This window comes from Ornithorhynchus anatinus, chromosome X1, assembly GCF_004115215.2.
Source record: "Ornithorhynchus anatinus isolate Pmale09 chromosome X1, mOrnAna1.pri.v4, whole genome shotgun sequence".
NCBI lineage: Eukaryota > Metazoa > Chordata > Mammalia > Monotremata > Ornithorhynchidae > Ornithorhynchus > Ornithorhynchus anatinus.
Window position 1 is genome coordinate 99,346,998 of NC_041749.1, and position 6,524 is coordinate 99,353,521.

The 6,524-nt window shown below is 44.7% G+C and overlaps 1 non-coding gene across 1 annotated transcript; it reads right to left on the minus strand.

Annotated features, from left to right (window-relative positions):
- Positions 1-1,288: 1,288 nt before the first annotated feature.
- Positions 1,289-1,426, minus strand: LOC114806673. The gene has a single exon (XR_003754735.1). It is a non-coding gene; the product is annotated as a small nucleolar RNA SNORA7 (small nucleolar RNA).
- Between the last annotated feature and the right edge of the window lie 5,098 nt (positions 1,427-6,524).

Here is a 6,524-nt window from a genome sequence, read left to right on the forward strand (position 1 = left end):
TTGTAGCTAATTAAATGTTTCTAATTAAAATTGTATAGATAGGAGGAAAATTAATGCCTTCATTTGTACTATTTGCTGATTTCATTGTCAAGTGTACTGGATATAATTGCACTGCCAAGAAGGAATCATCAAAATTTTCTTTCCTCTGTTGATTTTTGATTATATCAATTAATTTCATAGGCTTCTTTTTCTCCCCATTTTTAAAAGCAAACAGAATTAGCAGAGTATAAGACCTTGACCTAGTGATTTTGTTCAGACCTATCAGCTAAAGACCACATATATTGAACAAAATAAAGGTTATGCTTCAATTAAATATTCTAAATTTATTTAGGGAGATATTGAAAAGCCATAATGCCTCTACCCACACAATTCACCAAAAGCTATGACAAAAATTAATTATAACAGAAGCAGAAGGAGTGCTCAGATGGTATTCTATCAACATGTGACTTAGCTGAATTATGGCTGCCCTTATATTATGCACAGTTTATTTCCACAATAAAAGATACTTTTAAAAAACATATTTCATAATAGCTATAGTATTGGAAGACATTAAGAGAATCAGTGAAATTAAGGTCACCAGGCATTTTCTACTCCCAAAATGCTGACATTTACACTCTTATCAACAGGAACTTTTAGATCTCCTGTGGAGCACACATGACAGTAAGGCGGACATGGTTTGATCTTCTTATTTTAGAGGCATTTGTCACAGCTTGTGGTTTATTTTTCTGCCCAAATCTAGGAGATTAAGTCATGGTTTCAAAATCAGAACAAAAACCTACCACTAAAATACAAGGTATTTGTCTTGTTTTTACTTTCAAGTCATTTCCGACCCAAAGTGACTCCATGGACCCATCTCTCAAGAAGCAGTGTGGCTTAGTGGAAAGAGCACAGGCTTAGGAGTCAGAGGATGTGGGTTCTAATCCCATCTGGCCACTTGTCTGCTGTGTGACACTAGGCAAGCCACCTAACCTCTCTGTGCCTCAGTTACCTCATCTGTAAAATGGGGATTAAGACTTTGAGGACTACGTGGGACAAATTGATTATCTTGCATCTACCCCAGCACTTAGAACAGTGCTTGGCACATAGTAAGCATTTAACAAATACCATGATCATCATCATCTCTCCCAGAATGTCCCCCCTAACTGCAATCATTCTGGTAGTGAACCCTTAGAATTGTCTTGGTAAAAATATGGAAGTGGTTTACCACTGCCTTCTTATGTGTGGTAAACTTGAGTCTTGGCCCTCGACTCTCTCCTATACCTCTGCTGCCCAACACAGATGAATTTTGACTTGTAGCAGATTTCCTGCCACTTGCTAGCCATTGCCCAAACTAGGAACAGAATGGGTATGCCTCTGCGTGACTCTCCCTCTCACAGCCAAGACTGGTAGAGTGCTGGAAACTCTCCAGGTGCGATCCTGAGAGGAGACAAGGTGTTTAGCTCAACTATTTTCTATAAGTAGGAGGCTCATAGTTTTCTGGGAGTGCTTTTCTTTATAAAACTTCTTTCCCACTTATAAGTATTCAAATCACAATTTTCTGATTCGTGACTGGCATCTTGACATTCTATCCTACTCATACTCTTGGCAGTGGACTGTTACAGGTGTTTCAAACTCAGTCATCTGTATAGGTACTTTTGAACATATTTCCACATGATAGACACATTCCCTGCCCACAGTGAGTTTACACCTTCCTTAGCACTTATGCATATTCATTTATTTTGCTAGTGTTTTACACACTTCTATGTTTGTCTCCTGTGCCAAGATGGACCTGGGCACCGGCTACCCCAAGGTCAAAATGCCATTGGTGACATAACCTCTCTGGCCAGAGGAGGCAGGATGGGAAGATAGGTGTCCCTCACCTCCATGCCCACCCAATAAGGTATGGAAGGGAAGGGAGTGGAAGGGGTGGAGATTAAACAGGAAGGAAGTTGGGACCACCCAAACCACAGGTAATAAATACCTGTCGCCTCTGGTGCTCTGGTCTCTCTCTTGGAAGATCACAGCGGTAGCAACAGCCACCCACGTGTCTTTCCCTGCCCCGAGTACCAGACACCATTCTGCCACCAGGAACAATGCACAGAGACAGGGGTCGCAGGACAGGTGAGTGTAATGCATAACTGGGTAAATGCATAAGTGGGTAATGTATGAGTGTAACACATAACTGGGTTAAATGCATAAGTGGGTAATGTATTATTGTAACGCATATGTGAGCTTAGTGCATAAGCGGGCAATGTATAAGTGAGTATAATGCACATGTGAGTTTAGTGCATAAGTGGGTAGCGTATAAGCGCGTGTAACGCGCAAGTTAGTTTAACGCACGCGTGAGTGTAACGCATAAGTAAGTCTAAGGCATAAGTGGGTTCGGCGCATAAGTAGATTGAACGCTTAAGTGGATTCCTCCCAAGTGGGTGCGCACATGGTGAGAGCTAGCTGCCTCACCACATGCAAGTAGCGCATACGTGAACTTAACGAACGTATAAGTGGGTTTTAACGTGTAAGTGGGTTTAGTGCCTAAGTGGGTGCGCACATGGTGGGAACTAGCCGCCTCACCACGTTGTGAGTAAACCATTAACGAGCTCTGCCTGGGCGGGCCCTGGTGTCTGCCCATACGCAAGTAACATACCAGTGTATTACTCCCGTTAGGGAAGCTCTAACACCATATTCCTCCCAAAGGGGAAGCTTTGACACCATGTTTCCCCCAAAAGGGAAGGCCGATTGTCGCGTCTAAATAATTAATTAAATTCAATCTGCCACGCAAAATAAATTCTATACAAAACTCAGGTTTTTCCATCCCCAGCCTCTCTCTCTCTCTGGCCGCGTCGATTCCGAAAGAACCTGTCCCCGGCAACGGGTGACATAAATGGCGACGAGGATGGGATCGGTGATAGGTGACAGAGAGCCGGGAGAGCTGCTTGAATTTCTTGCAGATCAGGAATGGGAAACCTCAAGCTTGGCCAGTTGGCCACATGGACGTGAGTCCACAAGAAAGCAGCCGCCTAGACTTGGGCCTAGGGGTGGACCTGACCCATACTCATGGTCACGGTCTTGCCCTCCAGTGGACTAACCTCACTACATTAAACCAATGCTAATCAAGTTTATCTAGTTTTAAGTTGCAGGCACCAAACTATTCTTACATGAGACATCAGTGTGTGCTGAAATCTGATTCTTAACGCCCTCAATGGAGAAGTTCCTGATACCAAAACCAGAAAACATCTCCGTTCTGTTTTAAAGTACTGAAAACATGTGACTGTGGGATTGGGTGCACCCTCCTCTTGAGTAACAGTGTGAATGAGCAGAGTGTTCTGCTTTAAGACATCTTGTTTAATAGGGGGAATTGACTTTACCCCCGTGTCGGTGTGAAAGTATGTTTAGGATGCGTTATGTTTGAATGAACTGGCCAGTGTTGGGAAACGTGAATTGTTCATTGCAGAGAAATTCCTAACTGAATTTGAGTATCTCCTTAGATTGAGAATCATTTTGTTGGCCTGGAGTTTTTAATTCTTCTCCCTTCTCTCAGCTCAGTTAAGGCATGGAGGTAGGAGATTTAGCCAATTTGCCTCAGGGCCAGAGCTATCAGTTGGAAGATCAGAAGGGAATTTCTTTGAGAAAAGGCACCTCCCTCTAGCAAAGGGTTGCCTCCCTCAAGTGAATGGTTGCACTCCTCAATCTAAGCCACCTCTCTCTAGAAACTGCAAAGGTGGTAATTGGGTGTGAATTTGGCATTGTTCTCCCAGCCTCAGAATAACTGGGGGTGGTGATTTAACCATTATTTCGCTAAATTTGGCTAAATTGGTAAAAGGTATATAAGCAAATAAAATACAAAAGTCATCTTGACATATTTGAAATATACATATATATATGGCTGGTGTAAAAGAATATTGTTGGGGTAAAAGAAGTTAACTAAAGTGGGGTTAGGCTGAGAAACTGTGTCAGCCATTGAATTTAAGGAGTGTCATAAGGAGACAGCTGCGTGCAAAGTACAGATTTAATTGCTGAATGTTACAAATTGGATGTATTAAAAATGGAGTCTATTTGTTCATCTTTGCTTGTTACATTGGTTCAAGTGGTTTTTAATATAAAGTCTCCATTACGTTAAGGGTTAACGCAAGCTCTGTGTTGCCTCTGCTGTAGCCTAGCTAAGGGGCTAAAAGCAAATGTATGTTATTCGGTATCATGGAAAAGCTATTATTTCAAACTTAAGTATACTGGCTATATGATGCTCCTGGGTACTTCTCTGCCTCACAGTTCTATGGTTAGGATTGCCTGACTTTCAGATATAGCAAAGGAATCATCACTGAACTGCTGCCCAGAGATCCTGTCTTCAGCCTTAGCCATGGCATGACAGCATTGGGGAGGGGAGCCTGTTTCTACCAGACCACCTGCTTCAACCTGACCTGTGACCTTCACCCCTTCATCCCGGTGATTCTGGACAATTGGACGTGATCATCTCTGGCAATATACCATGCGGCTAATGAGTCCACACCATGGAAGGAGTTTGGAACTGGTTCTAAGGCCTCCGTTGAGAACTGAGACAACTCCCTAATCCATGGGTTATTAATTAAGGGTGTGTTATTGGGGGGGGGAGGTTGTTATCTGTCCCACTGCTGTTGCACTCAGTCAGCATGCAGTGGACACTTCAACCATCCCTGGCCCCTTACCTCAGTGCAGTGCCTCAAAGCCATGGTGGTCCACCAACCACATTCTATACCTCCATACCTCCTTATTTGCATGCCTTAAAGGCGGTTGGGGAGCTGCCTTCTGTTGGCCCTGGCCATGGGATAAGAACCATCCTCTGCCCCGACCCATGGATTTGCTTTCCTGGTTCCCGTGGCAAGCCAGGGAGGTTATCGGTCTATGTGGTCAGGGGAGGGACAGCACTGGAAAGCACGGCTTCCAGTGCCACCCCACCACCACATGACCCAGGGAGGACATAGGAAGGAGTGGAGTCAGGTGGGCATGGATGACGAGGGCCAAGGGGTGGTATGTCCCAGGTGATCCTGGGGTACCGACCATCTCAAGGTCAAGCAGAACTCGGAAGTGAGGGTGGGACACGGCCCCCACAACCGAAACTGCCAGATTGACAGCCCAAGCTGGGAATAGAGAAGGTGCCCCTCGCCCCCGTGCCAATCAAATTAGGAATGGACGAGGGGGGAGGGCAGAGATTGGATAAACTGAGGCGGGAAGCTGGAATGGCCTAAGGGCACAGGTGATAAATACCTGCCACCTCTAACCTTCTGTGCAGAGGAATGGGACTTGCAGCAACTGACTGTGGGTCGCCTCTGTCCAGAGCGTGAGAAGGCCGCTCTGCCCGCACCAAGTGAGGAGCCGTGGGATGGGTGAGTGTCCCTTCCTGCTGAGAGCTCGTGGGGTTGGAAGCCAGATGCCTCACCATGGGTTTGTAACGTTTAAAATGGATTTGATGTCTAAGTAGGTGCCTCCTGAGTGGGATGTGAACAGGGTGGGAGCTATCTGCCTCACAAAGTGCCAGTAACCATAAGTGGGTAATGCATAACTGGGCTTAACACATAAGTGTATGTAACTCATTAGTGTTTAACGCATAAGTGTATTTAATGCAAAGGTGGATTCCTCCTGGGTGGGGCGAGCACATGGTGGGAGCCAGCCGCCTCACCACCTTGTGAGTAAATCATAAGTGGGCTCGGGTGTCTGCCCACTCCCACATGCGAGTAACATACCAGTGTATTCCTCCCATTAGGGAAGTTCTAACCCCATATTCCTCCCAAAGGGGAAGCTTTACCACCATGTTTCCCACAAAAGGGAATGCCGATTGTCACGTCTAAATAATTAAATTCAATCCGCCGCGCGGAATAAATTCTATACAAAACTCAGGTTTTTCCATCCCCAGCCTCTCTCTGTCTCGCCACGCCGATTCCCGAAAGAACCTGTCCCCGGCGACGGGTGACATCTCCCCAGATTAGGATGTAAGCACCTTAGTGTCAGTAATGTATCACTTCATCATTTGTACAGTGTAAATCCCCAAGTGGATGCTCAAATGCTGCTACTACTACTAGTATTCCAATGTAATGACTTCCACATCTTAAAATGTATATCATTTTTAATGGCAGTTAAAAAAGGTTTGAAAACATACATTTTACAAATTTTTCAATTTTGCAACAGGAGTTTCAAACTCAGATATCACTAACAGAATTCTCAGACACCTTAATGCAATTCACCAGGGAACAGTTACTGAATCATTTTTTCCCTCTCTTTCAGATGTTAATTTTAGAACTACAATATTCTGGGAGCTCAACCACAGGGAACAAGGAAAGGTCAATGTCCATAACTTTAGAACAAGAGTTGCCATTTGAAAAATGCCATGGTTTAGTTTGGGTGTAGGATCAGCTGATAGGATGCTGATCGTAGAATGACAAATTCACTCATTCTCAGTGTAAAGTTATCTTCCCACCCAAACTCAGTCCTCCCCCTGACTTTCCTGTTGCTGTAGACAGCACCTCTTCTCTCACAAGCCCATAACCTTGGCATTATCCTCGAATCATCTCTCTCAT